Source organism: Acipenser ruthenus, chromosome 15 (genome assembly GCF_902713425.1).
Source record: "Acipenser ruthenus chromosome 15, fAciRut3.2 maternal haplotype, whole genome shotgun sequence".
NCBI classification, from domain to species: domain Eukaryota; kingdom Metazoa; phylum Chordata; class Actinopteri; order Acipenseriformes; family Acipenseridae; genus Acipenser; species Acipenser ruthenus.
The window spans coordinates 22,509,391-22,532,773 of NC_081203.1; the positions used below are offsets into that span (position 1 = coordinate 22,509,391).

Sequence of the window (23,383 nt, forward strand, 5' to 3'; positions counted from 1 at the left end):
TAGTGCAGATAAATAAAAAAATGGTAATGTCCTTGTAATAATTCCTTAGAAACACTAGGAAACAGAAAATGCTGCTTTCAGTGTACACTTGTTACATAGGGCAAATTGGCTGCTCAGTGTCACTGTCTTAAATGAACAACCAGGCTTTCTCAATGACTAGTTACTAAGCTAAGTAAATGTCTTCACATTTCTCAGACTGTAAAACAGATTGAAAACAACCTATGAATTAACCAAATAATAATGTGTACTATAGAAATGAGAAAGGTCTGTAAACTAAGGCAAACAAAAGCAATCTACTTCAAGATTTGGGGAAATTCATATACACAGGATGACTCGTAAACCACAAACCATATGAGAAAACTGTTACAGAAAATATACCTGGCACATGGTAATTCTCTGATTCCAATTCTCTAGGATATTGTCCAGAATGTCTGATGTGATGCCTGCACTTTCTGTCTAGGTTTTGTCCTGCATCTCCTGGGGTTTTCAGTGTACACTCCTGACTTCAGGAGGCCCCATAAGAAGCAACCCCTGAGCTTCAAGTCCGGTGAGCAGGGGGGCCACCCCACAGGGCCCCTGTGACCTATCCAACAGCCTGGGAACGAGCTGTGTAGGACATGTTCTGAAATGTTTTTTTCTCATTGTTTATGAATCACTCTGAAGATACTAAAATCTTCTGTCTTTATAAGGGTACTTAATTTACTATCTTATTTTCGAATTTGATTTATGTATTTTTTTTTTTAAACACACTTTAAAGCCTATTTAGATAAATTATACCATCGCAGAATCACACCCATTACTGCACTCAACATCTCAATTATTATCACTATTCCCTGTTAGGGCTGCATTCTTTTTCACTCTCTTATCTTTATAGCCTGGTGTTGCTTGATTGGAGTTTTGCTTTCAAACTCAATGCCTTTAATGCTGGTGTATGATCAAGCTGATCATGCTGTTGCTATCTTTTGTGATTGCATAGCCAAAATACAGTACAGTATATGTGCTGACAGATCATGCCTTGCTTTTTGTATTTGATATGCAACTGCAGATTTTTATCAGGTTCTTTTGCTTTATTCTATTTTGCTCAACTCTTTCAAGATCCCTTGAAATTATTATTATTATTATTATTATTATTATTATTATTATTATTATTATTATTATTAAGTAGTTGTAGTAGCAGATTAATGGCAAGCCCAAGATACATGTGGTATCCTTACACAGTAGTTTGACATTGATGGCCTTATCCAGTATTACAAACCTTGTTCATAAAATGGCTGAACTGGTTTGAATGCTTCTACATGATTAACAAGTATACTTCTGAGATATTTTGCTCACACTATGTATTCTATTTTAATGTTCTAAAGAGTGACTGCACTCTATACCAATCTGGTCAATAATTAACATCACTACATACAATAAAAATAGAGTGACCTGAGGTTAGCGAAAAATTAAGATGATACATTTTAGGGTGGAGATATTAAAAACCAGACACTATAGACGATTATAATAGACGCTGATCTGTGTTTTTATTTGTAGACCCCAACAAAAATGACACTTTGAACAATTCTGAGACCTTCAAATCATTCATTCAGGTGCCTCTTTAAACCCTTGCAAAAACATTTTCTGATGTCTCCAGCCTATTCTTACCTAGTTGTTAGGAGCGGAGTTGGCTATTTGTTGGGTGGAAGGGTTTCTTTCCCTGCTTCCTTCTTTGCTGCTCTGCTTAGGTTTATGTAAGCCTCTTGCTGTGGGAAAAAAAGCAAATTGAGTGTGACTTTATAGTTTCTCAACAGGAAGGAACATTTAATGCAGACTGCAAAATAACAAGCAAAGCATTTCTTGAGAACAGCTCTCGCTGTAAACTGTGATAACAGTAAAGCTGGAGCTGTAAAGTAATTAGGTTCAGTCCCAGCTAAATAGGGTCATGTTTATTTGCACCTTTTTTTTTACATAAATGCTTACGGCATGTAGGGGAACCTATATAAAAGCAGCACTATATTGCACTGGATGATTTCTGTTTCTTTTTGTATTTCCATTTTGGACATCTTGTTTTCAGAGGGGTCTGCTTGTGTCCAGTGTTGCAGCTGATTGGATCAAACACAAGTTAAAGCAACTTATGTTACGGGTCCTCGTATAGACTGTGCAGTCCCATGGCAGATTCATTATCTGGATATAAGTTAATAAAGACAGAGTCACTATTGCTGCTTTTGCTTCAGTAGTCAGTGAAGTTCTGATTTAATTTTACAATTCAAAATACAATGCACACAATTACAGATAAGAAGCAGTGAGTTTGGATAGCATATACTTCAGAAATAACCATTTATGCAATAACATTTGAGTTATTTTCACCCATACATTAAACATGTGGCCCTGTGGTCTTCAAAAATATCCATGTGGTTATGCGACTGTTTATTTTCATAAGGTTCTTAAGGAGCAATAAATAGTGTATTAAACCTTCAATATACTAACATGGATATACGTTAATAAAGAGAGTTGGTATTGCTGATTTTGTTTCAGTGGTCAGTGAAGTTCTAAAGAACAAGCAACAACATCGGTCTATATCTGTCTACCTCAGACTGCGCCACCAACAGGCTGCCTCCCAGACTACAGGACTTTAGTATACACAAAAAATATGCATTATTCATATATTTCACAAGCATTCAATTGTTCTTGTAGATAAGTACTTTATTTTTTTAATCTTGTGGGTGCTACACTGACACCAAAGTCTCAGACAGAAAAAACAGTGTCTGAGATGGGATTTTAAAACCAGGATTTCCTGCACCCCACTCCCCAGCACTGAACTCTTGAGAAACACTGCCCCCATATCCACAGATCAAGAAGGCAGTGAATCTAGTGGCTAAAATAATAAGCTCTTAGAGCAGGGAGATGGTTGGTTCATATCTGAGTTCGGCTGCTGACTTTGTGGCATGTAACGGCCTGCCTCTGCCCTACTCCGTGTATTTAAGTATATGCTTCATTAGGTTTACCAACTATATTAGTATATACAGCATAATCATCATAAAGCAACAGTGAAGTGATTTTTCACAGGGATACATATCAAGTCAGTGCTTCATGAACCAGCACCATAGCTAGCATGTGCCCAAATTTCCCCAATGTGTGGTTTGCTCCTTACCATTGCATTGGTGCAAATACAACATTAGCTATGCTCATTCTGTTTTGTAAACTGATTTATAGGTAAAGCACAGTTATTTAAAAAGTTTCTGATTCTGTGGTACTATTAAACAAAGGAGGGTGTCAACAGTGGAAGTTACCTTCATTTGTAATAAAAGGAGAGTGAGAAGACTGGGACCCACCACAGGGTTCCACTCACCAGACCAGACAGGCACTTCCAGACAGAATTCTCAGATGCTTGTGAATTGCCATATTGTATCAAAAGTGACTGTCTTAGACTTCCCAGGTCTACTAAGAAAGCACACCATAAGGCACCCACAATTTAACACCTTAATCCTCATTCAAGCAGTAAAGGTATTCCCTCATATACCTAACAATGAGCTAAATTCAAGTTATTTTGATGAATACAATTGATATTCATGAAGCTTTCCGAGTGTTATTACAGACTACAAACAATAGAAAATGCAGTTTTCTAATTTTTTTAATGCTTTGTGACTAGGGGCAGCACAATCTTCTTTATCGAACAGAGCTTCAAATTAGATGTTTGCATTGTAAATGTACAAATATTCATTAATTAGATGACGGCACTGGGCCTATTTATTCATAGAAGCCTTTTAAAAGTCTGTCCTGATAGTGAACCTTTCATCCTACCTGCTGAAGCCCTGAGACAAAGTGAATGTTGCTTACCATATAGGAAACACTAAATGGCAAAGCTGTTTTCTAATTCGGAGATCAAAGCTCATTAGCTAAAGAGATGCCTTAATTTCCTGATTTTGACTTTTTTCTGTTTTTGGGGAGGTGGGAGTGGGTTCCTTTCACACTTCCTGGCAAAACAGGAAATGACAAGAGTGAAAGGGAAGATAGGAAAGTGTTTCATTAATCTGTTTACTAAAGGACCAACCCCATTGGCAGAGAGCTAAATAGATGAAAAACAAACTCATAAATGACAGGATCCACAGCAGGACTCCTGACTGGTATATTTATCACACCAAAAAAATAAAAAAAAATTCCAGGTGTTTATATGGTTCTCCATAATAGTATATTCCGAAAAGGAATCATTTGGAATGTGGTTAGCCCCACCTATAATGATGATAGCTGTCATTTATTATTTATTTAGATATTGTTTGACCAAGATAGCCCTACTGGGATGGAGTATGTTTTTTTCCAATGGGGATCCTCCCAGGTCTACCCAGTTTAATAGATCATGGTTGCCTCCTTTTCAAGGGGTAAAACCTAGACAGACAGTAAGAGGGTCAAAGTTTAGTCCCACGGCTCCAGGAACCTTTGGTGAATTATTGTAAAAATTCAGAAAAAAAGACTCAGTTGAGGTATGCATTTCCATATATGAAGAATGGATTCTATTGGAAAAATTGGCAGTTTTTCAGCACTAAAAGTTGCTGATAATAGGGACATACAGCCGTCTTTTCAGGAAACAGGGAAAAAAAAAGGTTAATTCCTGGACTGTCCAGGCAGAATCTCAATAGGGGGCTTGAGCAAATCAAAATTAGGTAAGTGACAGAGCCTGAAATTTGTATCCAATATGAAGACCAAGTTTGAATCCTGAAATGTTCCCTTGGATGCCTTGTTCTAAATGCCACCACTGCCGTAATAGGAGAACTGAATGGAACATTTATACTTTCAACTCAATGATTAGCTGTTGCGATAACAGGACACAGAGTCCTCTCAATTCATCTATTTGGCACATCACTTTGCTGGAACATGGGTCTACTGTTCTTGAAGGAGTATATACAGTTACCGGGACTCAAATAAAATGAGGACCTTCCCATTTATGCGGCCCTACATGAAACTGATTTCTTTCACTTTACCAGAACAACAATTGTACATTTTGTCCAAATGAATTTACAAAACATTGCTCAGATGAGGACCTTGGTTGTTTTCATATAGTCCTAGTCATGTTTCTTCTTTACTGGCCCCAGTGTGTTTAAGTGGCTTAATTGGTTTAATGGTGTGCAAAGGTTTAACAAACAGCAGGAGTTTATCATAATAAAACAACCTCGATTTCTTTTGTTCGAAATTCTCCATGGCTATAAAGGGGATCATACATCATGGCTTTAACATCAAGGGAGTTGCTTAAACTTAGTAATGCTTGAACTGGTGTTTTGTTAACTTCTCAATTGTGGATAATGCAAAACAACTAATCATAAATGTATCTGATAATTAAAAAACAAAAACTAAAAAATAACAACCTACTGTATGGCTGAACACCAAGGATATATTTGATTCAAAACACAAGAGTTGCTTACTTTTTCAAAGAACCAGTGTTATTTGACCTAACATGCCCCTCAAAACCTCTTTTAAAAACTGTTTTTGTAACATGTGTTTAGATTAATTAAGTAAGTAATTTCCTGGTTGTTTCTATTGAGGGTTTGGCGTATATTTTTGTTTCAAACTACTGTATTTTTAACCTTAGAAAACAATGACAAAGAAAATAAAGTTTTTTGAATGGAGGTCACAGAAGGAGCAGTTTCTAAAATCATATGAGTCTTCAGCTGTTTATATTTTTGCTTTCGACTGAGTTTAGAACAACCTTGAGTACATATATTTTTTTAAGCTTAAAATTATATGGTTAATCAGCTGCTCTTAGTGTGGCTGACAGCAGAGATTAAGCAGAGGGCAAGACAAGGAGACCACTACTGCTATACTAAACAAGCAAAGGAGTCCAGAATCTCTGTCAATGTGCTAACTAGGAGAAAGTTTACTTGCTGTTTAATTTCAGTTGAAATGTCCATATTTGAACAGAAAGGTATTTTAGAGTTGCATTGATCTATGAAGTTTTAACGCAGTGTCATATTAAAATACAATTATTTCAACCAAAATTAAACAGCAGTAGCATCTGGTTTGGTATCAACAGTTGTTTTATACATGGCATAGCTTGTTTGTGTTAACCTAGCTTTAAAAATACTTTTTCTGTATACTTAAAGAAGCGTTTTAAAGGGTATCATATCCAGCATGAAAACCAGAGCTAACTGCAGTATAATGAAACTGTGCAGTAAGGTGACAGCACTATTCATTCACTTTACACGACAGAAAGCCCCGGTCTACAGTTACTCTATCATGAGAAAGTAAACTCTAGAGGAAGTTCCTGTTTCCAGCGAGGCTTCGGGTTTATACAGTAGAACTATGTTGTGGGCCTAATTGCTCTAAAATAATGGAATTTCCTCTACAGTATGATATGTTCATTGACGTTTTTGGCAAGCTTTGCACAGAGCTGGAACGTAGAGGACACTCTTTCCTGGTTGGGTGTTGTGAATCTCAGGAAAGCCAATAGGTCTTGGACTGTCCCACCCTACACTGTTAAAGAAAAACAAAACAGCAGCTGGATGTGTGTTGTGCCCATCACAGAGTATTAAGGTATTCAGTACTTTTTGATTATCTTGGAACTGGAAAGCTCTAATTTCCTTGCTGTGCTTTCAGACATAATTAGAAAAGTCAGTGCTTCTAGGTTAGGGTAATCCTTTTAATGAGTAATGTATCATTTCAAAGAGGCAAATCTTGCAATGTTTTTTTTAAGTCATCTCACTGATTGGAGGGCAGTAACCCCTTACAGGCCCCTGTGCTTTACGGAACAGCATCAAATGCAGATGCTCTTTGAGTAGCGCCTTAATTAAAGTTGTAGCGTCTCACAATCATGTTCAGTTTTATTGTAAAATATGTTTCCTGGTTGACTGTTCCCTACAGTCTTCCGTAGCTGAGCTTTCTGTGCATTCTACTACTTAATCACACCTTGTTGACAACCCAGTTGCTTTACATTCAATAAAAGTAGTTTTGTATTGTTGAAGGGAGTTATAGGGGTAAACTTTGAGGCAAAGGTGTAAACATCCTTAGAGTCAGGTCTATACTCACTGGTGTGCCCATTACCTGACAACTATGTGTGTATTTGTGTGCTTGTGTGTGCGTAAGTGATTAGAAGGGGAACACTCAGATTTGGCAGAGCTGAACAGATGTCATACAGCAGCACTTGTTTTGAGATTTTAAGGATTTCTTTGTACTGAACAAAAAAGGTTTAACAAAACTGGCTCTAAAACCAAGCAAATATCACCAACAATAGAAGGTCTGTAGCGCAGTATACTGAATGGAAGATTCGATAACCTGATACTTCAGACAACATCTGGGGTTCTTGCATAGGTACGTGCTTGCTGAGTGAAAGTTTAAGCTGGTTTAGCTACGGCTGTATTTGGTTCTTCCTCAATCCATCACAGATGTCGCACTGGCTCAGCAAAAATAAAAAAAAACAGGAGTGGGGGAGATGATTGGTCATTTTAAAGCATTCGAAAGCTTAAGCTGGTGTAAGCAAAACTGTAAAAACTTTTTTTTTTAAACCATACGGGACAACATTTTACCCTAAATGACCCAAATTCAACCTTTCACCACTAAAGGTATCTATAGTTACAGTCATTTAATTTAATATTAAACATGCACATCATGATTTTAGTAAGCAATCAGACATACTGTATGTTGACACATTTCAGCAGAAATCTGGAATGCTTTTGTCATTTGTCTGTCATTCAGCATATGGATACTAGTAAAGGAGCGAGCCTTTCAATAAAAGCACCTCTTTGAGGAAACTTTCAAACATATGAAGTGTTTTGTACTTGTTTTCATTCAGAAGTTACTTCCTTGAAAAAACCCAAGTAAGTTCCCAGCTCACGTCCTAAGCGCTAGACGCTAAGCCCTACTGCATGCAATGACAAGAAATTGAAAGAGCGCTGTGTTAAAAAGCCCAAGTTGAAGCTTAGCTGTGCCAAATTGCTTCCTGCCTCATCTATATGAATGCAGCCCATTTTTTGCCCTTAATCTGAGGTTGTTTTTTCCGACACAGACGGGTACACTTCAGCGAGGGAGCACTTCACGTTTGCCTTGCGACATATCCCTAGAAGAGGCACAATATGATGGAAATAAAAAGGCTCCCAGTGTTTCGGCAGAAGGGGACCGAATCTAAACTTTTCATCAGCCACACAATTAACCATTGACCTTTGGTGCCCATAATCAGACCTATGTTATGAGTTGCACGTGCGGCTGCATCCAAAAAGAGTTTGCAATTAGCAATTTAGGTCTGAATGGCCTGACAGAGTGTTTGCTTAGGGGGTAGTAGCAGTTTCTGTGTCTCATCTCAGGGCAATTGCAAGGATATATGTGTGGACATTGATAGCTCAGGGATGTTCTTGCAGCCCCCAAGGCATTGGCTATCAGATAATTGCAGCAAGGCTGATTTGACTAGTCTGGGGCTGCGAGTTCAACATATATTATAGATTGGCCCATTACTCCCAAGGCTTTTTTTTTTTTTTTTTTTTTTAAATGGGCTTATATTAAAAATGAATTTTTCCATGGTAATAGTGATCACAGGGAAGGAAATTATTTTGCTGCACTAACAAGGTTTATTGTTTTGAGGGGCTTTATCTCATCCATTTTAAGTAAGACGCACACATGCTGGCAAATAACTTTTTTTTATTCCATTGGCAGGCTCAATTCATTTGTATGTAAAATAGTTTTCTGTGGCATGAGTTTTTGCAATTGTATTGTTTTTGTATGTGAATGAGGTAATGAACTAGTTAGAACAAAGGATATGAAACATTTTTTTATGCTGTAGAAATATAAACAAAGAACAATACTAAAAAAAAAAAAAATTGAACACATGTCCAGCTCAGTTTATGAATTTCAGGCTTCGGTGCACTATAGGAGATAATGTTGCAACAGAAAGGGAGAGACGGAAAGGCAGACAGAGAAGTATCCCTGATGGATAGCATTTTTCATATGGAATGTGCCAATGCATAAATAAACTATATAAAGCAAGCTATAAATGCTAAAACAAGCTAAAAACACTAAAATATTTAAAGCAAAATAGGTTTGCAGCAGAAAGGTGCATGGAATTGTGTGCATGATTAGATTATTCACTCTTAATTTTAGCCCGAAGAAGGCTATAAAGCCAAAATGCTAACTTCTAATCATTTTTCATATTTTCTGTGTGAAGGAAAAAAGGACCCTATTTTGTTTCTAGAAAAAAATAGACAAGCAGATGTCTTACACAAGTGCAGAAGTGTAGGGACAGATTGGCAGGCAGACTGACACTGCTAAAGAGAGAGATGAGAGTCTTATTAGCAACCAGAGTTTATAGCAACCAGAGTTTGTATGGAGTCACAGCACTGTTTGATGATAAAAACAGTATTTTTGGTGCCCAGGGTGGTAATGAAAACATTTCAGACTTGGGAGGTAGTCTTATTGCATTGCCAAAAATTCTACACAGTCTTTGATCACAGGAAAGTGTCTTAAGAAACAGCTGGATTGAAAAAACGATTGTAAATACATATAAAATCCATACCATTAAAACATGAATAAGATATTCACCAGACATGTGTATCATCGTGTCATTTAAACCATGTACTATTAACATGGTCCACTCTGATTTACCATTATCAGCAGCTTTTGGTTATATGGCACTACAGCTAAACTATATATTTTCCATGACATGGAACATATTTTCCAGAACATGGCCGTAGATCACAACCAGTCATTGTTATACCATGAGCTACTATCATGGTCAACAATGATACCATAGTTCTCCAAAGGTCTGGGTCCTAGTTTTACTGAAGTTTCGTGAAACCAGATGTTTTTGTTCCTCAGCAGCTGGTATTTTAGTATTCAGTTTTATACATGTAACCATGTAATTTGTGGTGCCATTTCTTGTAATTACTCTTGAGATAGTGAAGGTTATTTTGCTTTTGGGTTACTTGCCATTTTTGTAAGTAAAGGAACAGCCAACAGGTTAATTGTGCCCCAGGGCTGCATGGATATAAAAACAAATGAAAGGAGCCTGCAAGGGGAAGTGTAAATCACACTCAAAAGAGTTTTTTTTTTCAAATCTATTTCTCTTTACAGAAAAGCAAATGAGACACATTGTATTTGAATCTTTATAATGACATGTGGTTATGTATATACTAGTATATCAAATTTGCAAATAGGTGAAATTCTGTGAATATCAATAAATCGTCAGCATGTTTAAGGTTGGCAGAATGTCAACATCTCTCATCACCACTACATATCTAGGGGAAATGAGCTGCCTTCACTTGCAGCTAATAAACACTGACCCTGACCCAATACCCAATAGCTACCAGGGACCACAAGCAAACACACTTTACAGTATCTACTTATTTTGCTTAACAACGATAAGTTAAAAGAAATACAAGTTTATAGGTGTCTATTTTGAGAAATTAAAGTTTGATAGTCATGAAACAGTTGACTACTGTGGAGGATCTAAACCCATTTTTTTTTTCTGTATATACAGAAGTGTTTTTCAGTGGTATTTGAACTGATTGCTTAGACTCCTTCAAATTTATGTTGTCATCTTAAAGTGAGTTTTAAGATTCTAAAGTCCTGATAGCTTTTAGAGGGCATCTACCTGTGAGATAATGACCACTCCATTCAAAATCTGATCTGATCCATGAGGAATATGTTAGAGGATGGACTTTAAAAGATAGTCAGTTATACTTACGTACAGCTGCAAAGAATCACTAAATATCTCAGTGCCTGATGTTTAAAGGTAGACAGATCTGGGGCACACACTTACATCCAGCCAGCTACTGGAGTGGAGTCATGCATGCAAAAGAACATCTACCAGAGCCTGCCTGAGCTCCTTCAATGTGACAATGATGGGAGCTCTAGCGGAACTGGGTGAATCTAGATTCAAATAAATATGCATAAAGGGCATATATTGTTTACAATATATAAAGAGAGAGTGGAGAAAAACTATCAAATATACGGTGCCCAGACATTTTGGGAAACCACTGTACACTATCATTGCTGAACATGATTGTTATAATGAAAATATATATGAGTTGATCAATATACCAAGCATGGTCTGTCAGAGGTTAACCATGTTTAATAATGGGCAAATGAGGCTAGACTACATTATTAGTACCTAGTTTACCCGCCTGAATGCCTCAACTATTTCAGTTCTTGACACTTAAATATCACATGGAGAAAAGTAAAAAATTATATTCTTCTCATTCTTCTTGTTGTTCTTCTCCTTGTACCAAGGACCAGCCCTTTAAATATGTGATATACAATTCTAAAGAATTGCTTCTTCCTGGCTTTTTATCACCTTACATACAGTAAATATGCAGAGGTGCCAGTTGTTTTTAATTGTGTCCCATAGTGTGCCCCCTTACAGCTAAGGGCCTCCGTCTCATTAGAATTTAAAAGGACTCAAAGGAAGTGAGACCCCTTTTTATGAAGCTATCAAGGCTGCCTGTTTTTTCCTATTGTTCCCGATTGACAACGTAGCTAAATAACCATTGTCAGAGCTCTTGATAAGCAGAGCATTTAACAACAAAAAAAACTTCCCAATCATTAAGTGGATTAGTACTCCATGTTTTTTCAGCAGGCAGTGGGGTTTTTTGTGTAAAGCCTTATCTTATGTTTAAAAAAAAAAAAAAAAAAAAAAGCAAGCAGACAAATGTCTAGACAACTCTATTAGCACATACAAGCAATTACCCATGCTTCTGCTACTGCTAAGGTTAATTTGAGGTTTATAAAGAACTTTTTAATGAAATTTGATTATTTTCTTTCAAGGAGAGCTATTTGTATCTTCTCCCTTGAGATTGAAATGTTAAAGTCAATGAATCTTTGGGAAATAGTCAAGGACTGAGTATTTGTATCTAATCAGCCAGGGACGTTTGTCTACTCTGAAAGGTACTATAAAACCCATGCTGATTCTTGCATCTTGTTGTTTGTTTGTGCAAGCTTTTCCATTTTAAGGGCAAAGTGCTTTGTGATATATTCAGAAAGCTCATATATAATGATAATGCATTTGGAATAAAATACTGCACTTTGGTACTGTGGTCCCATGGTACTGCAATGGATTGCCAGTGTGCATTGATCAGTATCATTATGCTGTTATTGTTAGAGGCTGTGTGGTCCAATGGTTAAAGAAACGGGTTTGTAACCAGGAGGTCCCTGGTTCAAATCCCACCTCAGCCACTGCCTCATTGTGTGACCCTGAGCAAGTCACTTCACCTCCTTGTGCTCCGTCTTTTGGGTGAGACGTAATTGTAAGTGACTCTGCAGATGATGCACAGTTCACACACCTTAGTCTCTGTAAGTCGCCTTGGATAAAGGCGTCTGCTAAATAAACAAATAATAATAATCTCAAAATATGGAAATGCTACCACTTTGGTACCATTCTTCCAAATGCATGTAGCTTCCCCTGCACCATTACTCCAAAGTAAAGAATTCTCGATTATAGTTCCACTGCCTTGCCATTGGAGATGATTTGGGAATGATTGGCAAGGTGCGAGTCTGATGTTACTGTATGGGTGCTTCCCAATCCCTGTAAAGCATTTCAGTCCAATCCTGAAAGCCCACCCCTCACTGCTATTCAGTTAGGAGCCTCTCCCTAGCAGAGAGTGCCAGCCTAATTCTACTATAAGAGCTCCAATAACAGATAGATTGAACCCATCAAACGTGTAAGACTTCAGCTGGATTCTAACCCAGGACTTTAGAGATTACAGGCGAACACATTATCCACTGTGCTAATAGTCACCCAAATATTACAGTGTACATTAACTACATCATTTCAGTCAGGCATCATTCACAAGCGTTGACAAATGAATCAGCCGTGGTAAAGACGATGCAGTATATTTGGTCTCTCACAGGTTATTGTATTAGACATTTTGTTGTTGGATATTTATGGGATCTGTAGTGGGTTTCTCTGCTTAATGTGTCTCGCAGTAGCATTTCAATCATGCAGTGACTGTCACTCTTGCTGTTCAGTTTTTTTATGTAAACAGATTGGAGTTGCCCAGAAAAGTAATTACTGTCCATCATTACATTAATATTGAAAGGACACTGGCTGCGTCGTAATTGAGAGGTTTAGTATTCCATATCTGTAGGTTGTTCACAGTGCCTATTAGGATGACAGTGAGGGTTAAACATACTGTAAACACACACACGCACACACGCACACACACGCACACAATGCTAGTTTCTTTATCGACAGAGAGGTATTCATGCATGGTAGTTTTGTTGACAAGAAACCCCTAAATGTTGACTTATTGAACAAAAAATATACTGAATTCTTTAGACAAAAGCGGATTGTAGTTACTTTAGTTCTGCTACTGCTACACCCGTATTGCAGTATTACATATGATGTCAGATAGGCTGGAGAGCACAACACAACTGATCTTGGTGTGCTTCTATAAAACTATTTATTATTAGTTGATAAATGTGTCCTGCCTGGAAGTTGATAGAGTTTTACAATAAGTGAAGACAGAGATTTGTATATAAAACCTTCAAAAGTCCTAGCCCATTGCACTGGTATGTGTGCATTGGATTCTCACAAGACAAAAGAACCAGGACTTCAGAATAGCCCGGTACAACCACCTGAACTCAGCAGTCACATGCTTTTGCCAGATTTCCCAGTGAAGGAGAGGAACCATAAAAACCAGCCCCCTTCAGTCCCTTTGGTGCCTGGTAAATTCACTTTCTCTGTACATGGTACTGTAGATGCAACAGAGATATTGACAAGTTAATGGACAGATAACCTGATACAATTTGCTGTAATTGTATCATCTACCCATTAACCTATCCATTTTGGAGAGAGTCAGACAGAGCAGAGAAGGAATAGTTCCGTTCTAATATTACATGATGTTGATTTTAAATTATTATTATTATTATTATTATTATTATTATTATTATTATTATTATTATTATTATTAGTAGTAGTAGTAGTAGTAGTAGTAGTATTGACCCGTAGTTACCTGTGTTTACAGTTTTGTATAGTGTTAATGTTCTAAGTCAAACTATTAATTAAACATAAAAGGTGTCACTATAATGCAAGTCAAAAACCCACCTGTTACATGTTTTACATTACAGGAAACCTTTGTCATGTTTCTACCACAAGTTCTGTCTTTTGAATTCAATGCTGGTATTTTAATTCCAATTTGAAAGTAAAATTAACATTAAGTAATTTTATGATTAAGCTCCACATTGCTTAAAGTGTGATACTATTTAGCAAGCTATATATAATATACTATCATTATCTGTGCAAGTAACGACAAAACAAATAAATAAATTACTGAATGAATCTAGTGGCTAATGTTTTTGGCTAAGTTTCAACAATTAGAGAATGGCGAAAAGGTTTCATAGTTTGAAATTCATTAAACTTTTCCAGTCTGTTGTCCAGTCTATAGATGGTTAATGAATATCAGAATTCATGTAATTAATTCATATTGATTTTAGAAAAATACTGATTTGGGCCCTACATTTCCCACATCTGTAACAGCTGTTTATAGAACCTTATGGGGCTGTGCTGTCGAGTGCTTATCATGTGCTTCCACCCCGGGCCAAACATCACTGGTGTGGGCCAGCATTGAGCAGCAGGGGGGCAATAAACAACAGATGTTTCAGTGAGAAAAAAATACAAAGACTTTAAAAATCCAACTAAAAAGCTGAGATGCCCTGAAGAAAGATAAAGTTCTCAAAGCTACAAGTGCTGGTGTTCAACATCTGCTCCTTCGCTTTCCACGGAACTGTTGTCTTGAAGACAATAGATTTATTGTTTACATTTCATATTTAGTGCTACTTATAAATACACTCTTATACGGAATTATTACATCAGTGCATTACCATGATTAAACCCTGATCATTATTACCTCCTACCCTTGTAGCTACCCTTGTGCTACCACTGACTCTTAATGCAGAACCATTTTAGTGCTTAAACATTGCCACTGCAGATCATTCAGTGAACACAAGTATTGATTTTAGTGCTATATATTGCTTTTACCTGAAAGTATGTACAGTGTGTACTTAAATATAATGTATTCTAATTAAATGCATACGTGATAGTCCTGTATGCATAATTTCAGTATAAGTACATACTCAAATTAATCAAATGACATTGAATTGTCAGGCTAACAGGCTTTACATACACACATTACAGGAACCTACTTTGCATTTGCTAAATAAAGCATTTCCATTCTGGTTATACCATTATTGGGATAATAAGATACATTAAGAGATAATTCCGGTTAGATTTGGCTTTCGTCTGGTTTTCTACTGCTCCTTCAATAGAGGACACCACTCTTTTTACTGTATATTCTAGACTGTTGTGAAAAGCTCCATGAATATTGAGCACAGAAGGGTTAAAACTCAGCCTACAGTTAAGTCAAGAAGCTGCAAATTTTCACACCAGGTAGTCTATTGTTATCCTATAGCCCAATTAGAGTTTCACGGCTTGTTTAATTGCTGTCAGTGAGGAGCGGCCTTTTGTCAACCACCAAGCTTAAAGGTGAAGGAAAGAGCTCATCAAGCCTCCTATTATAGTTTGTTGTTTTTGACTAACGGTGTCCGTTTCTGGGTAAACTTTTCATTTTGTATTCGTGGACTAGGGATGAAATCTAGTACAGTGCTGCTAGCCAGTGTCTTGGAGATAAAGTGACAGTAAGGATTGATCAATTAGCTTCCTCAGTACATTAGCAATACCTGAGATATGTAACACTTTTGTGTACCTAGGCTGTGCCTAACATGAATGTTTAATGTTCATCTATAAAAGCAGCCTCCCCCTGTTGGCAAGTTGTAAGACTGACAGACTTTTATAGAGCAGCTGGTAAGCACTTGGTTGACAGGTGCTTCTCTATCTAAGTGACTCAAAGGAAGTAATGATAATGAATGGATACCTCCAGAACAATTTAAACTCCTATCAGACTTATCACTTTGACTTATCCTGGCTGCCATGCACCTCATTGGCACCTCATTCATTTGTGGTTTATCCTCTGTATATATCATTTATTGTGGAGGACCAAGGACTGAGAGCCATTAAAATTTGCTCAGAAACCTCTGATCACCAAGAAACCAAACAGACAAGTCCACAGTCCCAAACTCCATCTGAAAGAACCTGGATTGAATTACCTTCCCTCAGGACAGGTGGTCAGACATTGCCAGAGAATTAATTTTAGGCTTACATCAAGGCTTAGTCCATGATATTGCCTAGGTTAATCTTTAAAACCCCACTGGATTTAAACCAACTTGAAAAAGGCACTGTGAGATTATGAGTCAATGTAAACACATTCCAATAATCACTAGGAACTGTTTCATGCACCCAGTTGTCTTTTGAATTCCCGTTTTATTACTTCAGTTTAATTTCAAGTTAATATCTTAATTTTATTCTGGCAAAAAGGTACACAAGGTAGCATTCTCAAGGTGATGTAGAAAATCTAGAACTAGGTACAGAGAGACTTGGCTACTGAAGACAAGTGATTATTGGAGGAGAAAATACATTCTGGGGCTGCTAAGTCATGGGACATTTAATATAGGTTTATTTGTAAATGTATGTACTGCATAAAGTTTACATTGAGTGGTATGGCAGTTTTTAATGCAATATCTGATTGAAAGATGTGCCATTTCATTGTGACAGAAATGTGTGAACAATGACTGTTTTAAAAATAATGTTTAATTAAGATTCAGCACTGAGTCTGCTGCTGAGGTGTTGGAAAAACATGAACAAATAAACTCACCTGCCTCTGACTTAAACAGTGCAAATTGAAAATGCATTCTGTCAGTCCACCAGGGGAATCTTTTTAAATTCAATACAGGCTTCTGCGTTTTCCCACTGCGAGGAGATTAGCACACTCCTGGAGATGCTAGCAGAACAGAGGCAGAGGGAGTTACAATGCTCAAAGTCAGTGCAAATCTCCTGTGACCTGTATAGTCTGTGCTTTTCCCCTCTTCTTTCACTTCTAAACCCCCAGAGGTTCTTAGCAAACATCCTCAACAAGCCTTCCAGCAAAAACTAAATGTGCCTTTTTGTAAAACAGCAAAGTGCCAAAAGTGAAGACTTAAAAGCATATAAAAATTATTTAAAGGAAACCAGTTTCAAGCAGGCAGTTGCATTTCTAAGCAAATATATTTTAATTCCCAAGTCCAAGTAAGCCGTTACATAATTACAGCTAAACTTTAGAGCCCATTTGGGACCATTTACAGAGGTGTAACTTTTATTTGAGCAATCCTGAGCTTCAAAGCAGTAGGAAGGAAGTACAGCAGTAGGTGAGGAGAATGGGGAGGAGCTGTCTGCAATTGGGCTTGGGTTTTCTAAGTATAATGAAGAGTATTGCGCGCATTCTGTTGCAGGGCTTTTCATAGGAAATCGGAATTGAATTAAAATGCAATTTAAGGGATTCCGTCAAACCTGGTGGCTCAGTAGACTGTTAAAGGAGCCTGGTTTCCTTTTCACTTCCAGCCCTGCTTCATGAAACATGGAGTTCTGAGACAATTTCACAGTATATAAGTATACAAACAAGAGACAAGATGGGTTGGACATGGACAATGAGCTGCTCCAATGCTGGTTGCGTCACATAGAGTGCTTTTGCCATACCTCCTCAGTAGATACATGTAAGACTTAATTCTCCTGAGCTCTCTTAGCCTTGTACTTTCAGTCTGCTAAATTCCTCTATAAAATCTGGACAAGTTCCAGTGTTCATAAATGTATTCAATTAGATTTTAATTAGTTAAGAGAGTTGCAGTCCACACAGTACGCATAGTAGGAGACACGTCCCTTGCTGCAAGTTGTAATTTTCTTGAAAATAGATTATTAATTTTTATAAATTAAGAGCTGCAAAGAAAATGCCTATGTGAAATACTATATTCTCTATAGCCTTTTTTCTGCACATAAGTCATTTATATGATAACCAGAAAGTAACCTCTAAAATATGCAGTATATAGACAGATGTTTTGGCTGATGCTGTACAGGTGTGTAAAGGTTTCTGTGGGAGTAGGAACACAAACATGTAAGTTTAAAGTATTATCAGGAGCTCAATGCATTATTACTGGGCAGGGGATTTGGTTCCTCCTCATTAGAATCCCAATATTAAGACAATGCAACTGTATAGTAAGAGGTGTACATACACCCAAAATATAAAATAGAGAGTTCTACCAGTAAAAAAAAAAATGACCTCATAGACAGACTTCATAAATTAGATTTTTAATCTTCCCAACCCAGTTTCCAGTCTCCAGCACTAAATGCCAGGTTACATTACGTCAGAATGCACTGAGCAGCCCTGTGTGAGGAATCATAATAAGCTCTCATTGCTTATCCTTTCAAGCACTTATTATAGATTCAAATCCATCATTTCTCTTTGCTTTGCAGGGGAGAAATGTCCACAGAGTTTACTCTTCTTAAAACATGCTCCCCTTTTACTGCCTTAGGCCTAGAGATTATACCCAAAGCCATTCGATAATTGCCATCATGCATCTGGGGAGCACCAAGATTATTTATAAGTCATCTTCAAACCACGTCACACAAACTAACCATAAACACTTAAAGAATGCCCCAACATGGTGTTGCCTGTTGTCTGCCCAACACTTTTGGATAGAAAATACGTTACAATTCAAATACACAGAGAGCTATTTTGTCGTGGAACTATTCTTCTTGGTGTTGAGAGGTACACAAACTTGGGAGAGAATAAATATTCCGGGGGAAACATGTCTGTCTGCCTGTATATCATTAGCCAATTTTGTATTCTTTTTTTTATTACACATCTGCCTGGACCTGTAGAGAGTACATTTAGCAATGTGAGCATGGACCTGCCAAGATCAACAGCTTCTTTTGTGAGCTGATGACAGGATGACTGATCAAAAATAAAGAAAATGTGCTTGGGGGTGCTGGTGTTAATGCACACAGACTTGGGGACGTCAGAGAGAGAAGACTAAACAGTCTAAAAGAATCCTTTGTGCATGTGTGAGTGAGACTGCAAAAAGAAGATTAACTGGTACAATATGACAAATAGATTGATAAATGGATAGATAAATAGACAGACATGCAGGTAGGTGAGATGTAGACAAACACAAGCTTTGTATACATTACTGCCGTACAGCTATGGCCAAAGGTTTCACATCACCTAGAATTTTAGGATTGGTGTGTAATTTAAAAAAAAAAAAAAAAAAAAAGAAACTACAAAATGATATTGCAAAAGTAGTACAGTATTACATATTGGATTTCAAAATGTCACATTTTTTAATTTGTGTCAGTTTTTTGTCAAGTGTATGGAAAACTACAAAGCGGTATGTAATTCAATATGTTAACGTAACATTCAGCAGGTTTCATTTGACTTTATGAAGAAAGATTTGTTAGTTCTATAGGGTGATGCAAAACTTTTGACTAGCTTCTGCATTTCATTTTCACTCTTCAGAACCATTTGGAAATGACATTAGATTAGACAGTTGATTTATAAGGCGAGCCATGCTATTATTGTGACGTGTATGCTGGTAGCAGCTGTAGATAGAAACCAAATTTCCATATCATAATTTCTATTGTTGTGTTGTGTTGTGTTGTGTTGGTGAATGTGAATGCCCAGCCTACACATAGATATTATTTTATTTAAACCTTTTATTTTGGCCCTCGTGCCATGTTTTTGTATTTATTTTGTTAAATAAATGTCCGGTAACATCTTGGGCCATGACACTATCCTGTCACACAATTACTTTATGACTATCTCCATGTGAAAATTAGTAGCATTGATGTTGGGGTATGGTAGTCTGGCTCTGGGAGTGCTGTACCCAACATTAAAGTGATGAGAGAAAAGAAACAGAGATCCTAGGTTTAAATCCCACCTCGGCTGATGAAATTCAGTAACTGTACTTCAATTACTTAAAATTAAGTTATTGTTGCTAGTTATATTTGCCTTAAAATTCAGCTTCCTCTCAAGAGAAGTGAGGGGCTTTTCAAACAAACAGCCACACCATTGTGACAGATACATGAGAGCTGTGTTGTTTCACAGTGAATATCGACCCAGTCTTAGTAATAAGAGGAATTCCCTGGGCTGCACAATGAAACTGTTACAAGTCCGTCACCCCCCCCCCCCCCCCCCCCACACACACATATATATATATATATATATATATATATATATATATATATATATATATATATACAACAGAAAGCACTGTTTACTCTGCTCAGCTTCTGGAAAAATATTATTGTGTGAGAGTCCTTTCAGAACAAGAACGGAAAAAAAGCACTGCATTTTTTATGGATCTACTTTGTGGCCTATACCTTTTCATCTCTTATCTGGGTCAGTTCTAAATCTGCTTGACTTTTAAAGCCTCTTTCTGTATTTATCTGTCTGTATAATGTATGTCTCACAGTCTCACAGTATCTTCATAGTAAGTAAGACAAGAGTCTGGTGGCTTACTCCTACCAAATGATTTTCAAAGGCAGTGCAGTGGCCCTACAACGGCAATGCAAGGATATTGTGGTGGATTTAACAGAGCTTTGTGTGAAACCTCACTTGCCGTCCTGTTTTTGCTGTGCACTGCTGCACTGAATTCACAGAAGAAAAAAAATACAAATCACAGTTCATAGGTTTGCATCCTTCTCAAAGAAGGTCCAAGTCATTATTATTCCCTATCTTCCAACACCCAGCATGATGTGTCTGTGTATATGTCTGGGCGTGTGTATAGAGGGTCACATGAGAGATAAACCCAAGGTCCTATCTGCTTGGCAGATGTTAAAGATCCCACAGTGATTGGTAATAAAGCTTTGGCTGTATTGACCCCAATACCATGGCTTTGCTTTACCTCCCCACCTTGGCTTGAGGACAAGCTTCGGAATTGAGCATGTATGCTAATTAATTATTTAATTAATTAAATGTGGCCAGCCTCTAGTTCCAATGTCTTTTGTTCTTTCTGATCAGTGTTTTTAATTTAAACATTGTTTTAAGTCATTTGGGGTAGCTCAAATATCTAACATTCAAAATGCAATAAGCTGATACAGGAGCACATCGATTCGCCCCTGTCAATTCATCCTGTGACAATTCGTCCCGACAATTGGTCCCCACGACAATTGTTCCTGCCAAAAATGAGTCCCGACGACAATTGGTTCCTGTGATAATTGATCACGCACAGCAGGGAGGGACAGCTAAAGCAACAGCAAGAGGAGAAAGAGACATAAACCATACACAACCCACGTTTCCCAACACGCCCCGTTCACACAAGTGGTTCATAATTAATTCTTACAGTTTGCAATTATATTCCAACAGCTTTAAACACTTGCACATTATTACATATGTTCATATGGAGAATATCTTTTGAGGACCAATTGTCACAGGGGCGAATTGCCACCAGGACCAATTATCGTGGGGACCAATTGTCGTTGGGACCAATTATCATGGGGACCAATTGTCATTGGGACCAATTATTGCGGGGACCAATTGTCGGCGGGACCAATTGTCGGTGAGATTCATTTTTGCCGGGACCAATTGTCGCCAGGACTAATTTTCGCCGGGAACAGTTGTCATGGGGACAAATTGTCACGGGACGAATTGACGGGGGCGAATTGTCATGGACCCAGCTGATACAAATGCCAAGGGTGTTTTGATGGTTTAAATAAAGTTTAATATTCATGAAACTGTTCTAGACATTCAAGAACATTAATATTTTTCATGAATATCAAACTGTATTTTATATAAAAACAAATAATTATTTAAAAAACTAAAACTTTGTCAAACTTTGCAATTTCCTCACTGTAGTATTGTTGAGTTTGTTATCCCTTTAAGTGTAGTTTTAATGCACTTAAGAGGTGCTCAATGGTAATTTAAGAAACCCCAATAGCGTTTTGCAGTCAAACTGATTCAAGGGAGTTAAGTTGCAGTCTACGTACACAGCTTAGATGTCTGCCATAATTTACTGCACTTTTGCTGGGAGAAAGTGTTTTTCATGTGGGACTGAAAACAAAACAAACAGTTTAAGCTACAAAATTAAACGATGTCCCAATGGGAGGGGGAACAGCTTAATTGGTTTAAACAAAGGAGTGTCTAACTGTGGTATGAATGTGGATTTGTTGTCTTTTAGGTAAGAAACATCCCCCATACGACTGGTTTAGCCCAGGCTGAGGCAGCCCCACCTGGGATGACTACCCACAACAACCTCCCAGTCTACATACAACTTCCATAACCACTTAGCTGCTTGACTGAAGTATAAAAATAAGCAAACAGTTCTGGCCTTGGTGGAAAGAGAAATAACACTTTCAGCAAGGCTCTATAATTGTATTTATTGATTTAACAATTAGAATTAGTGAGGGAATAAATCACAACTGTCACAATGTTTACAGTGTTGCTGTAGTGACCAGCAGAGCTATACCCTTTTTTTCTTGTTGGGATACAAGCTAATACTTGTTTGTTACAGCACACAATTCTGTTGCCATACTAGTTTTATTTTTTTAATTTTTAACTTTAATCCTATTCGTGGGACGTTATAGCACAACAAGGATGTGGTTTGTTTAGCTTTCAGACATTTGTGCTTCCTTTTGTGTTCCAAATGAAATTATTTCAGTTTCAATTAATCTTAGTTACAGCTTACACAAAGATGTTTTCATTGCATAGAGAGATCTGGAACGTTTTTGTCCTGTGCACTCACTCAGTACTGGCTTTTTGAAATTAAATATATGTGTTTACATAATGTATGGAAGCATGCCACATCTGGAATCATTTAGATAAATGTGAAGTATTTGATCTGGACAACTGTTTTCTTTTCACTCCTAGTGCAAACTTTTTTCTTTTCTTCGGCTGCTATTTTAGGTTAAATAAATGAAAAAGGATCACTATGTTTTACAGCGGCTCCCTTGATGGAATATAAAGTGTAAAAGTACAAGGCCATAATTGCGGAGCATTGTGGACGAATTCAGATATAATGCATATCTTTCTAGTAATATTCTCCACTATGAGTATTTTAAAGTGCTTTTGAATGTTGAATATAGACTTACTAGGCGGTCGCAGCATAAACAATATTGCCATGGCACATGAAATGGCAGGTTGGGCAGTCATACTAAAACATGCATTTTAAATGTTGTTGGATGAATAAGATTAAGCAGAGCAGAGTTCATTATTTTTTAAAAAAAGTATTTTCACACATAATTTTTAATTGCAAAAATAATTATTTTAAATGGTCTCTCTATAATTCTCCCTTTTGATATACTTTTAAGTACTATAAATGACAATCAGCCATGTTAAATATGGTCCTGAATAACTTAACACTGCACAGAAATATAGTCAGAACTAGAATTCTGTTTTATTTTTATTGAGTGTGGGGGTGGGGTACAGCAGTCAGCCAGGAAGGCACAAACGGAACCCCAGATGTAGAAGTTATGTGTTGGTCTATGCTGGAAACAAAATGCATTAGCCAAGGAGAGTGGATAGTTGGAGGATTGAGTGTCTCTTTGTATACAGGATTTAAACCAAAGATAAACTTTTAA

General features: G+C 37.2%; 1 protein-coding gene across 4 annotated transcripts in view; it reads left to right on the forward strand.

Moving 5' to 3' along the window:
- LOC117973989 (kinesin-like protein KIF26A) overlaps positions 1-23,383 on the forward strand; it is a 115,972-nt gene that overhangs the window by 22,907 nt on the left and 69,682 nt on the right. The gene's annotated exons all lie outside the window — the stretch shown is intronic.